The sequence below is a fragment of the Amblyomma americanum genome, chromosome 1, assembly GCF_052857255.1.
Source record: "Amblyomma americanum isolate KBUSLIRL-KWMA chromosome 1, ASM5285725v1, whole genome shotgun sequence".
NCBI lineage: Eukaryota > Metazoa > Arthropoda > Arachnida > Ixodida > Ixodidae > Amblyomma > Amblyomma americanum.
In genome coordinates this window covers 124,977,580-125,001,798 of record NC_135497.1, presented here as the reverse complement: position 1 = coordinate 125,001,798, position 24,219 = coordinate 124,977,580, and the positions used below count along the sequence as shown (strand labels likewise).

General features: G+C 42.1%; 1 pseudogene across 1 annotated transcript in view; it reads right to left on the bottom strand.

Moving 5' to 3' along the window:
- Positions 1–11,088: 11,088 nt before the first annotated feature.
- Positions 11,089–24,219, bottom strand: part of LOC144113531 (protein PALS2-like) — a 58,423-nt pseudogene continuing 45,292 nt past the window's right edge. The window contains exons 14-16 of the transcript XR_013310815.1: positions 20,676–20,807; positions 19,820–19,891; positions 11,089–12,334 (exon numbers count right to left, since the gene is read on the bottom strand). The product of XR_013310815.1 is annotated as a protein PALS2-like (transcript). The remainder of the gene's footprint in view (positions 12,335–19,819; positions 19,892–20,675; positions 20,808–24,219) is intronic.

Genomic DNA, 24,219 nt, shown 5'->3' with positions numbered 1-24,219 from the left:
TCTAGCACTTCTGGTAAGCAAGACGCACTGAGCTACTGCCATGCGGCTTGCGCAGAAAATAAGGCAGAGACATTCCCATTGTCGCATAAGATTTAACTGCTAAAACTTCCTCTGCTTCGCGTTTTTTCGTGCTCATAAATTTCAATGACAACGTGATACTTTAGATATGAATACATATTTTTAATCACGTCTACTGTGGAAAGCGAGAACAATATGATCGCCTTCCCCGCGCACTATTTATCTCGGAACAACCACGCCTTGCGCTCTCTATTTGTTCATAAGCAGTGGATGCAAGGCACGTAATTGATAAGGTCACTCTGGTACAATCTTTTCGTACGACTATATTAGGTTCTTACCATCCACCCGTCCGAGTGCATGCTTCCAGTCACAGCGAGTGCATGAGCCAATAACGAAATACAAAAAGAATTACAAAAAGAATCAATATATCATCCCCTTCCCCTTTCTCTCTACGGAAATAACAAATCCTCATACACGCACGCCGCAATAAGGCCTTCCATTACACGGACATTCATGCATAAAACACCTCGCGCTCCCCTTGGTTGCGTGCGCGCAGCAATGGCTGTTTACAAACAGCGCCTCGTATTTACATAGGTCCACGCAAGTCGTCTTTAGAAATAGTAGCTGACGACAACTGCTCTGTCGTATGGTGCTGTAAGCGCTCCACTGCACATTGTGCAAACTTCCTGTCCCCATACTCTCTGCATTGCTGACAAGCAGTGACATCATGCGGACATCCACGTATAGCAGGGCTCCTAAGATATATTTTTGCAGCAATACCCTGACAACAACGTACCAGTGTACCGGCGAACCACTCACGCAACGGAGGAAACAGCCTATTCGCCGCCGCAGCGAAGGAGAAATTGAAGTTGGCTTGCGTCAATAGAATGCCAGCTCCTGAACACAAAAAGACCACTCTTACTGAAAACAAAGCTCTCGTAAGGTAGGAAAGGGCAAGAACTAACATACAGCTATCGCCGTATCGCCTCCACAGGCCAATCTCGCAAGCACAAGGTACAAACGCGATGGCAAAATAGCCGAAACACAGCACGGATCTCTGAGGCTGACAAACGTGCATGAAGGTTACACGTTTGGATACTGAAGTATACAGGGTGTCTAGGCCAACTTTAGCCAAGAGTTAAAAAAGAAGATATTTTAGATAGGTCAGGGAAACCACTTACATACACCTACCAACCGGCTTGCGCATCATAGGCAATTTTTTGTATTGCAATTAATTAATTAGCAATTAAGATCATTTTTCTAAATGCGTAAATATTGACTTTAGACGGCAGATGTGAATAGCAAAGTTAGCACCGTCAGAAAACCCCCATTCCATTTATTTGCGATAACGAAAGCCTCACGTGTACCTTTTTTCTGAGCTCACAAGAAAGCCCGCGAAATACCAAAAAATCACGTGACAAGCGCATCCGCGCGCCACGATTGTGGTGCTCTCAATCCTGGCTTGAGTGAATGAAATCAGCTGCTGGCATGACGCGACGACACCATTGCTCCGGCAGACCGATATGTCGACGGTGGTTGCACCGTCACGACCCCATTGCTCCGGCAGGCCGATATGTCGACGGTGGTTGCACCGTCACGACCCCATTACTCCGGCAGACCGGTATGTCGACGGTGGTTGCACCGTCACGACCCCATTGCTCCGGCAGGCCGATATGTCGACGGTGGTTGCACCGTCGACATATCGGCCTGCCGGAGCAATGGGGTCGTCCACCGTCGACATATCGGCCTGCCGGAGCAATGGGGTCGTGACGGTGCAACCACCGTCGACATATCGGTCTGCCGGAGCAATGGTGTCGTCGCGCCATGCCAGAAGCTGATTTCATTCACTCAAGCCAGGATTGAGAGCACCACAATCGTGGCGCTCGGATGCGCTTGTCACGTGATTTTTTGGTATTTCGCGGGCTTTCTTTTGAGCTCAAAAAAAAGGTACACGTGAGGCTTTCGTTATCGCAAATAAATGGAATGGGGGTTTTCTGACGGTGCTAACTTTGCTATTCACATCTGCTGTCTAAAGTCAATATTTACGCATTTAGGAAAATTATCTTAATTACTACTTAATTAATAGCAATACAAAAATTGTCTAGATGCGCAAGCCGGCTGGTAGGTGTATGTAAGTGGTTTCCCTGGCCTACCTCAAATATCCTATTTTTTAACCCTTGGCAAAAGTTACCCTCGACAGCCTGCATAAGTATTGTTATGAAACAGCTAGAGAACTTTTATCACACTAGAAAGGCGGTAAAAAGTCAACCTGAATGTTGAAGCCAAAGAAAACCTATACTTGGCGGCACAACAGGTGCAATAAAATTGCGACCCATTAATGTTTTTTTTTTGTCGTTAAAATAAAAATGGACTTGTACCTTCGATTCTGGTACTAGTATTGTAAAAGGCATTGGTTAAAATCTGGGAAAATTTTTATTTGCTTACGCCTAATAGTTCCTGAGAAAAAAAGTACACGAACTTCCAGAAATGCTATTTTGAGAAAAATGCGGATGAAGCACATCTGAAAACTCGCACCTTTCCGTTCGACACGATCACGAAAAAAGATCCAAAAGCATTTCCGAAGTCACAAATAGCCAAGTGTAATATATTTGCTGAACGCTAATAACGTGCTCCGTTAGAAGGCCACCAAACCTAAAAATTGCAAAGAAAGTGAAGTGAGAAAAATGCGAATAAAACCTCTAAAAACTTCCACCTTTCCGCTAGACGTGACCACAAAAAGGATTTAAAAAGCATCTCTGAAATCGCGAACACACAAGTGTAATATATTTTATGAAAGCTAATTAAATGCTCTATCATCAGGGTGCAAAATCTAAGAGTTGATAATATTTTCAAAAAACAGTCTCTTCCCAACTCAAGCAGTGGAAAAAAAAATTGAAATCGTAAGTACCTAGCAGACGATTTTTCCATAATTCTTTGCATTGTCTTCGGAAACGCATTTCACCCGTACCGACATTGAACTCGAATCTTCACATGCACAGTAAGGAACGAACTTTTTTTCTGGAGCACAAAACAGCCGGCCTGTGCCTCTTAGGAACTGACGAGTCTGCCATGTGGCGTAGTGGCAATATGGGACAATTGCTGGGGGCATTGAACTTCAAATATTCGTTTCTCGCCTAAAACAAAAACAACAACCACTTCGGTAAATAACGCTGAGCGAAATTACGATAACATCAGCTATCAAAGGGACCACAGTCTGTATTTTTACCTGGACCACTCAGTGTGGAATTTAAGGTGAAAACGCGACAAATCGCATCATTTGCAACTTCCAATTTTTTTTCGTGAGATTTATTCTGTTCTATTCGAGTACAAACATTTTAACAGAGTAATGCATGTTTATGTCCAAGAAATCTGATAAAGCGGTTTATATTGTTCATGAATGTCGCCTACGTTCTTGAGGAAAAAAAATGATAAAAATGATGCTTTTGGGGCTATATTAATGAACTGAAAACACATCAAGGTTTTCTGCTGGCTGTTTATTGCTGACTGATACTAAAGTACAATGCTTCTGCATTGTTCGCAAAAACTTGAACCGCAAAAGAAAAATTTCTTGTACATTTTTTTAATGAGTTCTAGTCTTGCATTCGTCTGGAAAGTTCAAAGGGCTGCCGCATGACAGGAAAAATTTCCGCAAAACTATAGAGGGAAATTACTTTCGACAGAGCGATAAAAAGCCGTAAATTTTCTGGAATAAATCGGGAGATAGTTTGGCATGGAATGACCCTAAAGTGCACAGAAATATTAGCACATGAACGTTTTCGCGTTTCGCTTCCCTCAAAATTCGTTCGCGGTGCACGGCCGCGATCAAAACCCGCCACCTGCTATTTTCGTACCATCTCCGCTGAATGAACGGTTCGGGTATAAAAGCATGTCGCCTTTCGGGTATAAAAGCATGACCCCCGAATGGGCAGAAATGACACCTTGCCCCGTCTTCAAAAGAAAACTCAAAAACGGATATCTGCCGCCTTCGTAACAACGAAAGCTTCCGTCTGCGGTGTTCGGCGTATCGCGCCGCGCGCGCGCTGCCGCACCCCACACGCATAGGTCATCTGATCGCGTGCGTGTCACGTGCTCTGTGTCGCAGAGCAAGTGACATACGCCGCCGTGTTGGCAATGCGCGCTTCGAATCACCGGTTTCGGTTTTACGCGTCGGGAGGCCAAAAATTCCTTGCGCCGCAGCGGCTTATGGCTATTACTAACAGCAAGCTCCAAAATTCTGATTAACAGCAGGACGCCTAATATTTAAGATGTTCGCTACCACATTTTGCAACTTAACATGCCCCAACTGTTTTCTGATGTCATCCGTCGGACATACTATGGCGAAGAAAGCGTCCATTTAGTAAACAAGCAATTTTTTGTATATTACCAAACTAAAATAAAAATACCCAGTTAAAATATAAAATAAAATAAATAATTGAAATAAATTAAAAACAAACGAAATATAAAAATTAAAATAAATTAATGAAAATACCCAGTTTTCCGATGCCGCTCGGACACACCTGCGGAAACGTTTCGACGTATTGCCACTTCAAGCGCGAAATCTGCTCTCGGCACTGAACACTCCGGTTGTGTTGAATGCTATATATTTAGTATAACACGCTGACATCAGAAAACGCACTTTACCAAAACAAGGTACCGCACGTATATGCCGCGTCACGCTGGAATATTGTAAACGGTCTTTTGGCAATACAACGCCGCAGATGCTTGTGCATAGTAAGTGCAGCCTGTTTATACCGAACAACCTAAACCTGCAGCGACACGAGGCTGAAGGAAGAACACTTGTGCTGCGCCAATGGTCCGCGGTACTGTACCACCACCTTAACAATCGCTAATCCCTACCTTTACCACAGCGTACGTTTTGAAAAAAAAAAAACCTTTGGAATCACTGGAGTCCCTGGAAATAGAGCGGGGAGCGGCGTTACGGCGCGATGGGGCATCGAAGAGAATCGAGCGAAAACGACACGCACAGCGCGTGAGTCGATGCGAGTCGACCTTCAAGAAACTGCGCAGAAACCACGAAAGGAAATGTGAAAGAACTAGGTCGTGAATCAAGAAAGTCTACTGAAGAATTTTAGTGAAAAAGGGAAAAAAAAAAACGGCATGCCATGTCCAAAATCTCTTACAGTCAGTGTGTGGTCAACAAAGAGTGCGAAGGAGAAAAGAATAGGAATAGCAAATGAAGGGGGATAGGTAGCAGGCAGCGAGGTCTCACTAAAGAGCGAGGTGCCGTGGCAGGGTTGCTCGCGTGCACGAGTCCTCCGCTCTATTGAATAAGTAATTCCAAAACTAATGGACTCGCGTGTAGGCAGGCGGCAGCAGCCCAGTACTGGAGGACAAAGCTCTCACATGCCCAGCTCCCTGAACGATCCAAGAAATTATACCGATCGGCCTGCTGAATTGATCGCCCGAAATTCGGCAGTCGATACAACGCGTGTGCGCAGTTTTCAATAATGGATTTTATTTTTCTTGAGCTCTGTAATTTTTCTGAATGCCTGCGCTTATGCAGCGTAAACTTGTAATCAAATTATGGACTGCAACCTCAGCAGGTGGCCTGTAATCCAACTCCCTGCACAACCATAACCAAGCTCCCACACCATCCATTCGGCAAATAAGTCAGTTTTATGCACGGAACCTAGTTAGTTAGGCAACGTAAACTACAGGATAAAAATAAATAATAAAGCCAGCACACACTAAGGAAATACAGCTGGGATAATACAGCGGGCAGCGATCTAAAGCAAGCAGAAGCATTTTTTCATTTCACACCAACTTATTAGTAAGGATTATTTTTCAAACCACTGGAGAAATGTGCAAACTGCTGATTAGTAAATTGCAGACCAGTACAAGACACTGCAAAATGGTGCCACGTACTCTATATTTCTACAAATACAGGATTATTCCGGATCTATTTTGTTTTTGAAGGAAATGCGTGAAACCCCAAAATGAAAGAAAGGTGTGGGAGCCCCACAGTAGCCAGTGTGGCTGGGCAAACTTGAGCGCGCCATGTCGGCAGCCACCAGGGCAGTGCTGCCAGTTGCACAGCCCACACATTGGGCACTTCGACCAGAGCGCAAAGAACATTTCCTTGCAAATGCCACAACATACCTGGTTTTTTTTGACGCTCGACATTAGGCAGAGTTGAAAAATGCTGCTGTTAGCCCTCAACAACCCCCAAAAATACTGCTTGTGTTTAATTTCCACAATCTGTAGATTTTTTTTTTAAAACCCTTGGCAGCCTCCAATTCATGGGACACTTTGTATATACTATTAGAAATGAAGGAAAGTAATTATTTTGACCAATAACTCTTACAAAGTGCAGACATTTTGTTTACCCTTAAGGTAAAACAAAGATCAGTTTAACATAAAAGTGTCCAACTGAAAAATGAGTTGGTGCTTTAGAACCGTGAAGGGTAGCATGACAAAACAAAGACTGTGGGGTGGAATTGTGAACGCTTACTTAGTGGTAGTGCTAGTGTGAATCCCATCTTTATTCTACTGTGCTACCCTTTTTCACTGACCCAGAAGGATCTATAACGGGGCTAATCACCGAATACAATTTACCAACACCACTCTTCCTCACCTTGAAGCAGCATTCAGCCTAATGCAGCCAGTCGATTATCTTTAGTGTGGCGACACAGCACATGCTTAGAGGTGCATCAAACCTGAAACTATATAAGTCTCACAATAAACGCACATTCTGTGTGATGGCATGGCTTAGTGCACCATTCACAGCACGACTAAATATAACTAAACATGCAAAAGCGTACAATGGCCTGACACAAGTAAATTTTTTCAGTGTTGACAGCTTATTCTACACAAAAAAAGAAAAATCCCAGGATGAATGGCCAGGGAAGCTCTCAAAGTAGGGTCAGCTTTATGGCACATGTGGTCAGAGAAAATGACGTGTAAAATAAGAGAACAGTGCTTAATGATAAGGTTCCAGACCTGTATGACTTATCAAGTGCACTGAACTGAAATTCAATTCTGAGAACATGTGTGGCTTTTTGCAAGTGTGTTACCAGACAAAAAGCACAAAAAGGTATCCCCCAATCTGCACCAGTCCTGAAAATAAAATGCCTTAAAACCACTACACATTTTGCAATGCAAATATGGCGTATATGCATGTGATAACTGAATACTGCAGAGCCACTGTGGCATGCAGCAAGTAGTACTCAGTGCCCACCATGCAAGATACAGAGACAATGGAATGCACAAAATTAGGAAGTGTCCTGTAATGAACAGAACACCAACTTTATTCTGCAGCTGTCAAAGGCACACCTCTGGACGGATGATGCCAGAATGGCAACCAGGTAACAGGTCTATAAAAATCTCAGTTGTAAAGATGCCAGATGCAGAAGCACACACAAACTAACAAATGAAAATTCAAGCACAGGTGTAAAAGAAAATGGCTGTATAGTGCCATGAAAACATGATGCCAGTCTGTTTCATCTGTAATGCAACAGTGTCTTCAAACAGTGTGAGATCTGTTTCTAATGCAATGGCTCCAAATTGAGGTCCAAGACACACAAGTGTTGCTTCCATATTTCTAAATGACAAAAATTACACAGGCCACTGAAAAGTGCACTACTCTTGGGAACAGGTTTCACCACTTAGTAAAAAGGCAGAAATACAGCTTTGTAACCAGAAGCAAAATCTCACTACATCACACTATGATCAACAATGCACACAATTCGCGCATCACAGCACGTAGTCTTCATTAGTATAGACAGTTTAAGCTTGGAAGTTCGCTTTTAATAAACAGTTATCATTGTGTGTAGCTGTGCACACTTCCACAGCAGACCGGGATTTAGGCTCAGGTTGAATGAAAAGCAATAAATGATTCACAATAGCCATACTGGACATCAAACAGTCATTTGGCTATTTTTTTTTGCCCCCTATTCACAGAAAAAAAAAAAATGGCTGTGAAGCTCCTCAAATTTAACACAGACAGCCAGCATTAAGAGCCACAGCACTAAGAGCTAAAGGGGACAAAACTGTGTGCTGCAACCATTAAGGGAAGTGTGAATGCTATTTAATATCCGAGGCATCAAAAAATCCTGACTTCCCACCCACCCTACCCCATCTGTTCATAACTGGCACTTAAATTTAAATCATGCAGTGTAGCTACACCTGCACTTTTACAGTGCATACCTCAAAATATGTCAGCATACAATAATGTCATAAGAGCAAAAATAACTTGCATTGCAATGTTCCCTTCAGTAGTGTTGCCTAAAATTGGAAGTTTTTTGGTTGAACAAATCTGGCAGCACAATATTTATTCAACACATTACCAATTATTACTGAATCCAATTTTTGAACAGATGTGAACCTTTCATATGCAGAGCATGTCGCCTGACATGAACAGCAACCGTTTCCAATCCACTACAAAGTAAAAAAATGTAAAGACTATTAGTATGACAAACTTGCAAGCCTAAACACTAAATAAGCATCACATTGATTATATATTTTTCCCTCAATGCTAATGACAGAAATGAAAGCACACATTTCCTACTGCATGGAAAAGCACGTTTCCTTCTTGAAATGAAAGCACCTTGAAGATCGTGGTGAAATTCCTAAGAGCTGTGCACTGCCTGTAATCACAATTTAAATCAAAATTCTGCATGGCACACAATTGGTAGCAGTTGATGATGCAAAATGCACTATGCTATTACAAGAAAAGTAAAGTCAAACATATCTGTGATGTCATGAAGTACAAAGTACAAATTACACAAATGAGCAACATTTCCTAAAGCAAGGCAGATGCTTCTGGTTTTATAAACTTGACTGTTCAAGGCTGCATACAAATCAGCAGTATATGAATATCCAAAATATGTGTCAAAATTCACAGACCTCTGCATAAAGTAAACTTATTACTCATAAAAATATGAATATGCCAAAGCATATCACTCTTGGTTATTACTAGCACCTCTATCATGAATCATTTGAATACCTGAGCACTTGTCAAATGACACAAAAGTGTTGCTGTTGCACATGTTATCACTACAGAGTTAAAATGCATTTATCTATGAATATAAAAATAGACTGACAGTTGCATGTCACCAAAACCTGGAATGTATTTGATCTTTGCTCACAGGCAACATCCCATGCAAAATTCTGCAAGGTACCTCTCGTAAAACCACACAAGTACAGATTATAATTAAGCGAGACCTCCCAATCTCGTTCATTGTCTCATGTGAATCATTCTTGCCAGAAAAGCAAAACCACTCACATTGTTAAGACAAGCCAAACCACAGGTACTCCATGATATTAAGCATATAATCTTTCTACCAATTTCTCCTCTGTAACATAATCCTGCGCCAAAGCCACGCATTTCGCTCAGCCGGGCTTTAACTCACTGCTCAAAGTTGCACAGAAAGGACTTCTTAGCTCAGCAGCACACCATTCATACAAGCGACCGAGCAAACCCAATTCATTATTCGTGCATTCATATATAAAGCAAGCATGTACATTATTTACCCACATGCTTAAAAGCATCATTTCACTTCTGCAAATGAAGCTTGAGTCAACAAGTAACATAAGCTAGCTACAGGTTCAACTGTTTCCCAAAACCATCACATCTGCTGTCTTAAGGTACGAACACATTGGCAGAAAAACGTGCGGCAAGCCGCTGGCGGCACAGGTGGCGAGGAGTGCGCAGGAAAGCGCGGCCGCACAAAGCTCCTTTCTTGCCAGACCGGTCGAGGTCCCTGCTAGTGGAGGAACACGCGTGGCTTCGCTGTAGCCTGTGGAAGGCAACTTTGCTAGGAGCTAAGAGGTGGCGGCACTGACGCTCCCCACGTGACTAATTCGGGCGTTCATCATTGGTCTCCCCGGTCTGTGGCACGTGGCAAGCCGCCGAAAATGGCTCCTCGACCTATCCTTTGCGCGGCAGATCAATCCGCTGCCGCGGCAGGTTTCGCGGAAAGCGGCTTTCCGCCACTGGCGTGCCGCCCACGTTTTGCCGCCAGTGTGTCTGTACCTTTAAACCTGTGTCTGCAGCATAATGTTACCAGAAGAATATGCAGGTCAAGCCTCTGGGCTACAGTACAATACTACTGCAAATGATCTCCCCAATTTCATTTTTCTGTCAAATGTACTCTAGTGGACTTGTGGCACTGAAACATATACATCATAAGAGTAACTCACCAAAATTTGATCTAATGCGACAAGAGCCTTCTTGTCTCTTCACAAAAGGTGCGTGGTGATATGTGTGTGTGCGTGTGTGCATGCGTGTGCGAGGTTTTTTGAGACTACCATTATTTAATGAACCTTATACTGCAAATTTTTTTCTTGTCCTAATTTTTTGATTTCCCACCAAGTTTGGTAGCCATGTGACATTTCATTCTGGCACAAATTGATTTTAAAGTTTGCATTTCCGTGGCCTCAGTTCAGACGATTTCTATGAGCAACACTGAATTTTCAACGTCACAAACATGTGCCACATGTCAATACCCGCTCCCTGCTTCACTAACAAAGTTTTGCAAAGCTCATATTAGGTCGTCTCAGGCATTTTATGAAAGGATTCAAAGTCACCAGCCACTATTTCAGCCATACAACAGGCGTACAAGTGTTTTTCTAGTAATGTTTATGGCATCATCACTGCTTCACGTGGAGCATCATCCCTGGCCATGGATTGAGTTTGGGTTTCAATTTGTCATTTTAGCTGTTTTAAAACTGTTCCACTTCATGTTTTTAAACATGGTTTGTTGTGACGGAGAGAGGGGACCTTAAGAAATGTGATGCGCCTACCAACTCAAGACGTTCAAGAAACGTTTTGAGTTGCCCTTTAAAATCTATCCACATTTACGTAAATTAGACCATACAAGTTGTACAGCGCTGCACTGGGCCTGCCTCAGTCAAAAATCCATACCTTATGCACTGGCTTCAGTAATTGTGGCCCCAGCATCAGTGAAAAGACAATTACTGTGACATGTGTGCCATGACAAAGGCATTCGTATTCCAAACTTGTTGCTTCACATCAAATCTAGTTGAGTTACTCTTATAATCTTCGCTCGTTATCACCACAAGTCCTATACCTTGCATAAAAATGAAGGATAATATCAGATCATTTATTACCTCTTCTAACAAAGTCCCACATATTTTAACAAATAACACGCCATTTGAACAGTCATTAGTAAGCACTAATGATGTTCGCAGATTTAAAACCATTGCTTATTTTAACAACAGAGCAAGAAGAGCACAGGCAAAGAAATCAGATGTGCTTTCACTAGCAAACACAACATAGACAATGGTTCAACGCGCTGTATCTAGGTCATCTCACTGGGACATTATACAGATAAAAGTGCAACAGTCAAACATCATCGTGCTCTGCATGGAACCGGATGCAACTGATATGATGTACTATGAGTGATATGTATGTTTATGTATTGCAGGTGGCATCACCGGTTATACACAGTGGCAAGAAACCTGTGTTCACTCCACACATAACACAAGTCTACACACTACCCTTCATGTGAGGAGTGCACACATCTGTGTGTAATCAAAAGGCAAAATCAACAAACAGCTTCAAAATGGAATGCACAACACACGAAACAGCATCTGATGTAAAACAATGCTGCTCAGACAGCTATCTTTGAGATTCTTCATTTGGCCAACAAAAGGTCATCAACTTAAATGCCTGAATGCAGTACTTAAAACCTCCTTTCATACTTGTCACAGCCAGTACAGCCTTTCAAAGGCAAGATATCAAGTAAGAGGACGGAATTAGAATGGCTGTGGAAGGCACTCTTTGGGTGCCAACACAAGTAGCATGAAAAAAAAAAGGAGGAAAAAAAAAGGGGGGGGGGGCGTAGTTACAAAATGAGACTCATTCATATTGAGTTATGGCATCTGCAAAGTACACAACCACAACTAAGCAGTAAAAGCAACACACAATCTCAATTTTTTTTCTGAACACAAACTGCAGGAAAATTGCAGTATTTAAGCATGTACCTGATTAGGATCAGCCTGTTATCTAAAAGAATGTTCTTAAAACCTACTACTTCCAGACCTTGTCTTTGCTTTTGACAAAATTTGTTGGCACAGGCCAACTAAAAGACACCCTTGGCTTCAGCCATAATGTTTTCAGAGGGCGTCGCTTGCCAGCACGCTCGCAAAAAATACTTCAGTATACCCATGAAATGGGCACCCACTGAGGTTCTGTTGATAGTGAATCAATCACATCCTTGAGCTGTTCAAAGGTCTTTTCAAAGTTGTTGTTTACAAGGATTGTGTCGAAATAGCGTTCATAAGCTCTCTGAAGCTGGGCACTTTCCTCAATGGTCCTCTTGAGATCTTCATCCTGTACAAAAAGGCAGGCTTAACTCTGGCTACAATGGTATTCATGGCTTATAATCGCAGCTCAGTGATTATCATGCCCTCTGGCAATAGCAGCTTCTATTAAAGACGCACATGTGACTGCAAAAATTTAGAAAACTATTCTTTTTTACACTTTGCAGTGACATTAAAAGCAGTCTTTATTAAACAGCAACGTTAAACTAAACGACAAGGATTGTTATCAATTCTTAGCCTGGCAACTTGGAGTATTATTAAGTTATTTAAATTTATAATTAAAATAATTTGTCACCTGCAGTCAATCCTCACAGATCAACATCTCCCAATTCTCCCTCTCCCTAATAAGTCAATTGTAACAAGAACGTTCTTTCAAGAATTCTCAAGGATTTTTCATGTTCTGGTTCAATAGCTTCGGCTGTAAGGAAGCAAATGTCTCCACAGTGAACTAATTTCGGCAGACAAATGTTTTTAAGCATTACAACGTGCACAAAAGTCCAGCCACACGAATGGTATGGCTCCACAGAAGTTAAAAAATACAACACAAGAATCAGACCAAATAACTGCACTGTCAGCTACACTGCAATACATGAATGACGTTATAAATAAAAGGAAATTTTTCCAACATAAAGCACCCACTAGGATATCTACGCATGTCTACAGCTATGATACATACTCGGCCCTTTTGCTGTCGAGAATAAAAATGCATGCATCAAAACATAAGAATGAAAACAGAAATAAATGCAATAAAAAAACTGAAACTACTACTACATTCTACACTACAGTGAATACATACTTTTCCCTTTCTCTGCAAATAGAAAAAATTGTAACATGCAACCATAAACAGTCAACTTTCAAAACAAAAAGCAGAAGGCATAAAAAAAATATAAACAGAACTTGCACAGAAAAAGAGCTTGCTAATTCAGTAAGATTAATTTTATTGCACTTCAAAGTACCAGGAAAAGCTTCTTTTTATAGGCTCAAATACACACTTTTTGCACTGAATCAGATCGCAAATTCTCTGAATCAGATCGCACAACCTGGCTGTATTCAACCTAGCTGGACACAACCTGGCTGGAGTGCACTAGAAGCTGCAGGACATACGCGATCCTTTAAATTATCAGTGGGACCAAAGGCAAACAAAACTTGTTTTCGAGATAACGGTATGGTGACCAAAAAAAACACACATCTCTGCGTAGCACCGCTGCATTTAATCTGTAAACCTTGCACACTACGTGAAGAGGCATAATAACCATATTGCTCGCTATGAGAAAAATTCTTGATTTCTTCTCTTCTGCAATATACACAACCATGACAGGGAAGCACTACTTGAAGCCCCAAAAAATTTCCTCTGCTTAGTACTGTGAAATAAACACATCATAATCTATAAGCTGCAAGCAGAATATACTCGAAAGATTAATAGAGTAATAGCAGCACTATGGTCAAGTGCTATGCTTGAAATTATAACCTAAAATGACCTTCCTACAGACTATCCAAAGCAATTACAATCAGCGATGCACAATTTCAGGGCACTGAATTAGCTATAGCGTAACAGCCATGAAAACTTCATAAACCTGACCAGCGATCATAGTGACTGGGCTTGAGCAGGCATTTAGTAACAAGCCTGAATTTGAGCCCGACAGTACCGTATTATCTTGCATAATTTGCGCCCGCAAGCATTTTGCACGCCCTTATTGCCTGGATTTATAAAAAAAAAATGGTAGGGTTTTAACGCAGTTAAAGCCGAGTAGGACATGCGAAAGCACTTGAGATAACATCGCCTCAAAGGCAACCACATGCAAGGTCTTATCGTCAGCCATTATTGGCAGCCGCGCGTGGGGAGGGGGTGATGGTTCCATGCGCTGACAGTGCAGCTGCGCAAGCAAGACCTCCACCACTGGTGCTCCGTCAAAGGTTGATGCTTCACACACATCTCGGGTTTATCAGCTTTGCTAGTGAAGTAGCGCTTTCGCGCTAAAACTTTTACTCGCACATTTTACGCTCCCCATGTTTTCCGCTGTGACAGACCTCCAGCATGCACGAGATGACGCAGGTGCGCACAAGGCAGGCTTGGGAAGAATGGTGTGGCCGCTTTGCCATGTGCAGCTGCGAAAGGTGCAAGTGGCGAGAGGACAAACTGCACACCGTTTACCCGGCTCGGCAACGCTGGCGGTCACTTTCCCGGATGAACAGGTGCGCATGCGCCAGAATCCGAAACTACCGAACCGTTTGCTTTTCAGTTTGCCACTACTCAGCCGGGCTGCATGAGAGGGCGCTGTTTTATCGCCTGTTATCTCCACTTGCCTTTGACTGCTGGCTTTGTGATAGTATTGTTGTGAATTTATTGCACTGAGCTGCACACGCACTGTCATGCCGTCCCGCAGGGAACTACATAAGGTAGGTGGAGCAGGAGCAGCTCTGTGTCTTATATTTGGATTCAACTTTTTTTTTTGGTCAGTGAGGGGGGAGTTATAGTGTGGACGTATAGGCGGCAAAATACAGTATATATTGTGTGCTATGACCTTTCTAGTTTTTTAGGACGTGTTCACAAAATTTTTGCATAATATGCACACTCCCTGTTTGAAGCCTTATTCAAAGACAAAAAAAAAGTGCACAAATTATGCAAGTAAATACGGTAGTTCTCTCATGCATAGACATCAGGGCCACCAAACTGCTCCCACAGGCAGCTGCTGAATTAATTTGAATGAAATACGGCGCATTGAATGAGAAAGACTACTTGTAATATCTATTTCAGTACCTAGCCACTAACGGAAGCATAATTTCAATCTAAGCCTAAATTTTTACTAATACGTTGCCAAAGGTTACAAAACTTGAAGAAAACTTTTTAAAATTTCACATTTACGGCTCTATAGCTTTGCAACTTAAAAACAGACCTCACAATGCTGTAAACTACACCTGTTAGAGCACATAAGCATAATCAAAACTGGCATGTTAAAATTTATTCTATGCTGTGCAGTCACCTATAAAAAATAATTTTCAAACATGGAGGACAGAAAGAACTCAGGAGAGGCGGTTATGCCTAAGTTTTTGAAGCCGCACGTGAAGGCTCCCTCCTGCTCTGCACCCCCCCCCCCCCCCTTCTTGGCTGCCATCTCAGCGTGCTCATGCATGCACAGCAGACAATGCAGCTGGGCCCAATGTTACTACTGCTGTGCCGATGGCCAATGACTCCCAGTAGTCCTTGTGAAAGTGCATGACTTCCAGCACACCTTTTCACATGCAGCTCAGATAGCATGGGCCTCTCTTGAGGTTTTCTTCCTCCATGTTTGCAAATAACACCCAACGTCGTAGTTTACCACAATGTAATTGAAGACGCCAATCTCGTTTCCTCTAAACATTCTAACAGGTGCAATTTACAGCAATGTGACGTTTTTTTTTTCTCATTACAAGATCACAGACTAGGCAAAAAAAAATATATTTTTGAAAATTTCAATTCAGTGCGTTTTTGGCAATTTTTAGAAACATGAGAACTTAGGAAATCCCACTTCAAATAATTTGATTCTAATCTCTTCTTTCAGCATAAAACCAATTATGTACAAATAGTGCAGCGACTTTCTGATGTGAGCATTTCTACGTTCTCCATGCGCCTGAATATGAAAACTAAAGTTGAGCCTGAGCTAAAGCTCCTTTTTGAGCAAAACAGCTACAGATGGAAAGTTGTGTAAGCTCCGTTACTCTTATATTGGTAGGACAACCAAATTTCCCAACATTACAGACAGTACAAAATATGTAGCAAATGGCATTTTCAAAAGATTGTATGTAGCATGTTGACTTCAGAGGAAGGCACAAGAAAGACATGACAGAACTGCTCATAATATTTAGTATCACCTGAGCATTGAATAATTACAAAGGTGGTGGTGAAACACCTTTATTGCCAATGCCCCTAGTCCGGGGTTAGTTACTACAGTGAGTTTGGTCAGTACTGTGAAGTCCAAATGAATCTGACTATACCGCATAGAAAAGAATACCTTTGATTACCCGGAATAGAAGGAATCTGACACAATAGAAGCCACAGAGCTGTTAACTAGTTCTCTGAGCATTAAATGCCAGGTGTTTCAGCAAAGCCCACCAGTGATTTTTATTAACTGGCTTTTTGCATTATAAAGATAGCATTTGAAGCATACGAGTATTAGTTGTGGCAGATGTCAGGAAACAGGGTAATCATGTCAACTAGTAAGCTGAGTAAAAAATTCACATGATTAATTTTTTAACTATTACGCTTGGCACATGGTTGTAATTAGAGATCTGTAGGTGGCTATTAGTAATGGCTATATCAGTTTTTACAATATAAAAATACGATTACACCCGGCACTCTTCCGCAATGAATTTTGTCTTACAGCCTGCGATTCAGCAGCGGTATGGCTGTGGAGTGCACACAGGGATCTCAAGCAGTACACGTCATTCGGTGAAGCATGTGTTACATGACCTTTTATGTACTGCCCTGGCTGGTGCTCTCGAGCGGTGGCCGTGGCAGGACAGCGAAAGTCCCATGACACGCATGCCACTGATGAAGTAATACTGACATCTGAGCTAGTTGGTACAGCATCTTGGAAAAAACAGCGCAAAAAGACGATGGACATAGAAAGAACAGACACCAAAAGAGCTGATTCGCAACTGATGTTGCTTTGGAAGACCCATTTCAGACATGAAATTCTTTGGCTGTTGTGGATTACCTTAGACACCAGAACCATGGTGCAATCTATGCGTTCAGTATAGATGTCAAGGACCTTTTCTAGTCGCCTCCAGCAAGATACTGTGTTGAAATGTTAGTGACTGCATCACAAATAACGATGAAGAACGCTAATGTTAATGCCTGTGATATTTCAGTTGCTTCTTTTTTAGAGTTGTTAACTTTTTATCTCATTTCTACCTTTGTTGAATTGGACGGCTGTCTGTTTCTTAAAAAAACTGGCGTATGCATTTGTTCAAAAGTAGCTCCGATACTTAGCAATAATTTCCTTTCTAGGGTTGATAAGTGCATTGCTGAGACTTGAGCAGCCTTTCAAAAAAGATTTTCAGGTACGTTGAAGACTATCTGGCATTCGTAGACAGACCTAATTTTATCAAGCACGTTGTGGATGAAGTCAAAATAATTAAAGAAAGTGGATTTGGATGTGCGTTCACCTTCGACAGGCCCACTGATGACCATTTGCTATTCCTAGACATTAAACTCCGTTTTCAGCAGGATCATGTGTGCTGGAAGTATTCCCCAAGGTCAGTGAAGCTGCTTTTAAATTTTCAGTCAGGAAATTATAAAATTGTGAAATGTGGCACTGCTGCGGCTTGCCTGGGATCATCTTTGCACAAGTCAGGTACTAACTCAATGAATGACAATTTCTGTGAACAAGTTGGCAGATTAAGGCTGGCTGGGTTTCCTGAGGATGTCTTGTCCCTCGCCTCAATAAGGTGCTTATGAAAGTTAAAGATACCAAGAGGTTATCACCCACGATTGCTGAAGTGGGAAAGAAAAAGAAAAAAGTAACGGTTCTTCCATGTGTTTAACATTTCACTCAAATAAAAAAATGACGGTAATAAGTACAGTATCAATGTGCTATTTTTGGCCCCCAAAAAACGTGGCAGAATCTGCGCTATGGTCGGAACACACTCTGGTAGTGAAGGGCATGGCAGGGCTAGGGGATGTGCAGTAAACCATGTAAACCAGCACGCCACTTGTGAAAAAGCGGTGGTCTATAAAATTCCGCTCTCCTGTGGTAGTACGTACATTGGACAAATTGGCCGCTGCTTAAATGTATGACTGCAGGAGCATAACCTATCTCTGAAGAAACTGCCTTCTTCAAAGTAGTGAAGCATTGTAGTGAATGTCGTGGGTGTGAGCCCTTTTTTTACCAAACCACAATTTTTTTTCGGCATCATAATCAACTAACAAGGAAGGTGTTAGAGGCCTACCATATCTGTAAAAAACAAGCACACATGTGTTAGTGACCCATCAGTTGTCCTGCATGAAATGGAGTTGTACCGTACTTACTCGCATAATTTGCATACCCCCAACTTATTACCCGGATTTTTGAAGAAAAAAAAACAAATACCTTTACCCATATATTTTCACTCCCTGCTATGCAAGCACACCAGCAGGCTTGGGAACATAGGTGCGGCTGCGTCACACGCGCAGTTGCGAAAAGCGAGTGCGTGGCGTCAAAAACAGTCGGTAATCTGTTTGTAAATTGCTTCTAGTAAGAAAAAGTAAACTGTGCACCGTTTACCTGGCTCGTTCACACCAGTGGTCAATTTCCTGTACGATAGGCTGCGAGTGTAAACTTCTGGTAACCTACGAAGCGTGAGATGCATCATAATCCATAACTACCAAACCATTGGCTATTCTGTTTGCCACTACTCAGCTGGGCCGCATATGATGGCGCCGTTTTATCGCCTTTTGTCTCCATTTGCCTCGGACTGCTGACTTTGCAATTGTATCATTCCGGGTTTCTTGCTTTGAGCTGCACACGTGCCGTCATGCCATCCTGCAAGGAACTACATAACGTGGAACGGGCCGAGCGCGGGGGGTTATGCGTCGAGTTATGTTTGGAGTCAACTTTTTTTTGACCAGCGTGGGGCGCGAGTTGCAGAGTCAACTTAAACGTGGCAGTATGCCATATAAATTCTGCGTTATAACCTTTTTAAAGTTTTTAGGACGTGTTCGCGAAATCTCCGCATAATTTGCACACCCCCATTTTGAAGCCTTAATTCTAGGAAAACAGAGTACGCAGATTATGCAAGTAAATATGGTATCTAAATGCACCTCATCCATATCTTCTCTTTTGTTGTTCTGTGAGTATACAATCAGTTCAGAGTCACCGCTTGTGGTGTCTGCTCTTTCTACGTCCATTGTCTTTCCGCGTTGTTTTTTCCACGATGTCACTGATGATATGTACTGGTAGGCCTCCCTGTGTACGCTCCACAGCCGTGCTGCTTTTGAATCACATTTTTTAAATTCTAAAAACTGATATGACCCTTACTACGGCCAACTACAAATCTCTCATTGCAACCAGGTGCCTAAGTGTAATACATAGTTAAAAATTTATCTATTAGAATTTAGTTAGCCAGCGTACAATTCACATGATTGAACAGACCCCTTGACATCTGCCACCACTGGTATTACTATGATGCAAAAGCTGTCTTTCAGACTATTTTAAAAAATTAGTGGCAGGCTTTGCAGAAACACCTGGTATATAAAAATAGATTTGCATTGTGCTCGCCATCACAAACGTCATTGATAAATTGTAGCAAAAACAGTCAAAGCAAGAGCCAATCCCTAATTTTCCATACTGTATTTTGGTTCTATACCCTTCAAAGTTAGCTCTAACTCTGCACTACAACGGCTCTCACAGCCTAACTGTTGCCTCATAACAGCAAACTTCATTGATAACCACAATTCTAAGTGGTATAGCTAATGGCAATGTTGAAGCATAAATCTACTTAGACTAAGGGAAATTATATATATAAAACAGTACATTACCTCCTGAAGAGATGCCAAGCTTTCAAGAGTCCTTGCCCGTCGTGAACCATGTCGACTCATGGCTCTATCAAACTAAATTTATGAAGAAAAAAAAATAATCCAAGTTTCACTCCAAGCAAAGAGCAGCAATAGTCAAGAGCAAAGAATTAAACTGTGAAGGAGCAAGAAAGATGAAGCATAAAAACTGCCTTACTATGTGGTTAAATTTAATCACTCTTGAGCTGCACTGTTTGGTCCCAGCTGACTAATATTAACTACATGACAGTAATTAAATGAGAAGTTTAACCATGGAGAATAAATAACAAGAAAGCTTTTTAGTATTGCAGCAAAGAAAGAAATCATACCAAGGAATAAAGGGCATAAATTAAAAGATAACTAATCCATGGTCTTCTGCATCACTTGGGCCAAACTTTGCTGCTTGCAAAAACAAAAAGGCGTTGGCCCAAGATAACAGCAGCACTGTAGCTTACAGTAAGAGAAATTCATCTAAATGTACACACCCTTTGTATATATAAGCACATATATTTAACTTTAAACATATGTGAACTTGAATGAATTCGTAACCAAACTTGGATTCAGGGCTGCTGGTCTACTTGGGAGTAAATTGCATACACTCTAACACCTACTCGAGAGGTTTGCCTGGCCTGTTAAATGAGCCACATTCAGGGCTGCTGGTGTAGACAAGCAGCCCTCTATGTGGCTCATTTAACAGGCCAGGCAAACCAGCAGCCCTGAATGTGGCTCATTTAACAGGACAGGCAAACCTCTCGAGTAGGTGTTAGGGTGTATGCAATTTACTCTTCAGTTTTAAATAGTTTCCCACATTAGCACTATCATTATGCGATACACATCCTACCGTGAGATTGCGGCTGCTTCCATATCCATGATGACGCCCATATTCATGCATCTGTCGGAAGTGCTCCAGCTGAGGTGCAGCAATGAAGACCACGTAAGGCATGAACTCTGGTGTGTTCAGGATTTTCAGATACTGCAAGAAGACATTGCCAACTATGAGTTCCTAATGACTCGTGGTGCAGCTGAGCTACTTTTTTTTTAAATGACAAAAGATGGGTCATAGAACACATAAGACACTTAGAGCATGGTTGCAGCATCAACCTTCCCAACATATTCCTGCTGAACAGAAATGCACTTGGCCTACTTGTATGGCAGTTTTTACCAGCTCCTGGGGGGCACACTGCAGCTACTCCGTAGTCTAGTTCATGGACAACCATAAAATGACATACTTGCACATGTCTGTTGATGGCACCATTTCTTGTGTTTTTATTCATGAAATTTTTATGTCCTGCACTTGCACCTAATCTAAGAGGAGCACTGTATTTCAGAGTTCCACGCGCACTTATGTACATGCTGGTGGTCTGGCACAGCAGACAGCACAAAATTAGGGAGTAAAAGTTTTTTTTTTTTTTTTCAAAAATCCAGATAAGAAGTTGGGGGTGCACAAATTATGCGAGTAAATAGAGTAGTAAGGCAACCCATTCCAAGGTACTGCTGCATTGTTGTTTGCCTTGGTCACTTGTTTCTTGGTCAGCATTATCGCGCACCGGCTGAAGTCCTTCTCTGCAATAGCGTACGTAACGTACGTAAACCAACTTATGAAAACCACTGCTTATACATTACTGAGATGTCTAGCTCTCCTGCTTTGATAATCACGCTTTAGCACCATGCTACGCTAATCAGGAATCGTGATGTGCAGCCTCCATGCAACGGGTGCAGGTGTGCACCCAGCATGGCATGAATGGGGAGTAAGAAAGAGAGTTCCGACTTAGATTCACCTTTCCCTGCAGGACAAACCTCAACTTGCTTGATTTTTTTCCTTTGTTGAAAGATCTATCTGTGCCTAATTCACAAAGTACCCATCTTGTGCAGGCATGTGTGGTGTGGCGATGTCAAAAATGATTCTTGCCACCACCACACATCTCATTCCGAAGCGACCACCAGTTCAAAATTTCCCGACTGATTTGCACAGGACCCAGCTCCTGGACTGATTTGGATTGCAACTATTTCATTCCAAAGCCTAGTTCAGACTGGAGGCACCGCCCCATTCAGTCACCTCTATACCTTCTTTCCAAAAGATCCAATTCGTACAACAATGTACTCGATTTTGTTCATCACGTTGTTCAATGTTTTTCACCTACTAGAGTCGATCCCACTTATAACGAACCCAACAGAAATATGGACTATGTTCATTGTATCCGGTGTTCGCAGTAAGAGGACTCTGCATATTACAGCTAATGATACTAAGTTCATCAAAAATAGCATTTATTACTTTAAAACTATATCAAGTGCTTCTATTTCAAGATAACAGACCCTAACTAGGGCCCTTAGTCTTTGGGTAAAACCCAATTTTACCCAATTCTTGCATCCCGAAATTATTTCTTAAAAATTGGGGTAAACCAAATTTCTCCCCAAAAATGAGCCTTCAAGATGATGTTGGTTTTCCAGTTCACAGAGCTCAAGAGACCGCAATAAAATATGTGGATATCTAGTGTTTACTCCTGAGGGGTGCCTACGGTCAACTAGGAATCTTATAAACTTCTTTTAACGCTCATTTTTATGAGGTGGATGAATTATAGGATAAGTTCCAAAAAGGGCGATTTAGAAGTGAGAGGCCAAAAGCATGGCTGCCGAAAAGGCAACTTATCGGAGTCACTGTATGAAGCTTTACCAAAGATATCGGCACCCTAATTCTTAGACCATGTGTGTTTAAAATTATCGTTGTGATACTATTCTCACACTGTACGCATAAAGGCAGACTGGTCTTGCTCAGATGCGGCAGTGCTTCGTACGATATTGATAACGTACGCAATGAAATATTTGTAATAGATTAAGAAAACATTTTAATTCGTGAACAATTTTTTAGTGGAACCTGTGAATTCCTTATTTATGAAATAATAAGCAAAATATAGGGCATTTTATGCCCAGCAGAAAAACAAACCGTTGTATTAAACTTTCCTACGATGGAAAAAAGACGCCAAAAACCCCGAACTACGAAAATTTTTCCTGAATAACCCGATTTTCCCCAATATTTGAGCTCGAAAAATATTGCCTGATGTTTACCCCCCAAATTACGGAAAAAATAAAACCTGAAAACCAAAGGCCTTAGGTACAACTGATCATGGCTGAAGTGTGCTAGGCAGCTGGTTGCAGGTCGACCACCTTTATCAGATTTCTAGCGGTAGGAGAGTGCTCTCACACTTTGTGCACAAGGGCTTCCTCATAGTATGGCTCTGCAATGTCGTTCAAGTGAACGTTGTCATCGAAGGCAACATCCAACCAGCTTTGCATCAATGACGCATTGCCACAAGTCTACGTGCATCTGATCAAAAGAGTTTTCTACAGTGTCGGCTATAGTTTCTGGACCCTTGCACCTGCAAAAGTAGAACACAGAGCACATGCCTACAGAATCAGCTGCACTGTCTGTTGTCTGGCACTGTGTGCATGTAGTAGCAGAACAAAAGGTGGAGCTGACTTGGCAGGCAATGCATACCACGTCACCAGCATGGCCAGCAAGGCATTAAAATTTCTCAGATCACTGCAGTTAGCTGATCCACGACAATGCACAGTAGCTTCAGTTTTGACACTGCCACCGTCTTGCACCCATCACCCTTTTGCTTCCACTTAAGATGTTTTGCCCCGTTGGCGCACGTGCAGGCAATGATCGACCTGTGCATGAGTTTCAATGCTGCCTCTTCAGTCATTTTTTTTTGGGCCTTTTTTGGATCGACATGTTCTTTTTGTAGCGTGTCATGGGAGCTTAGAGGTGCACTCCGGTGTTCCCCACTCGCTGGAAGAGCCAGTTTTTCAACTTCGGGGCAAGTTTATGGTGTCTCCTCGTTTGCTGTAGCTCAGTGGTGTCACCAGAGTTGTTCGTTGTATCTGAGATGAATTGCCATAGCCCTAATGCATATTTTGACGGTAGCACTGCACTCCTTCGTAATAAGCAAGCGTTCGTTATATCTGTGGATGCTATTATAAGTGGGCTTGACTGTACAGTAAAAGCTCGTTAATTCGAATTCCACGGGGCCGCCAGGCCAGTTCGATCTAACCAAAATTCGAACTAATGAAAGTGAGCAAAAATGGACGCGTTTGATGCCCGGAGGGCACGAAAAACATTTATTTAGCAAAACAATCTGTTATCATCTTCTGCTTCTTCTCTCTGAGGGCTACCATAGTCACTCGGTCTTCTAGCACGCGAATGCGACGCAGGGAGTCCCCTTTAAATGTTACTGTTCTGTCGAGCTGGAGCTTATAAAACAAAGCCGTCTGATCAGCATTGAATATATCTTGTGCCGAGTAGCTTTCTAAGTACTGCTGCAGAGCACCGCTTCGCCACGTGGCACAAGTTTCTGCATTCACTTCTTTGGCTTCTCCGGACAACA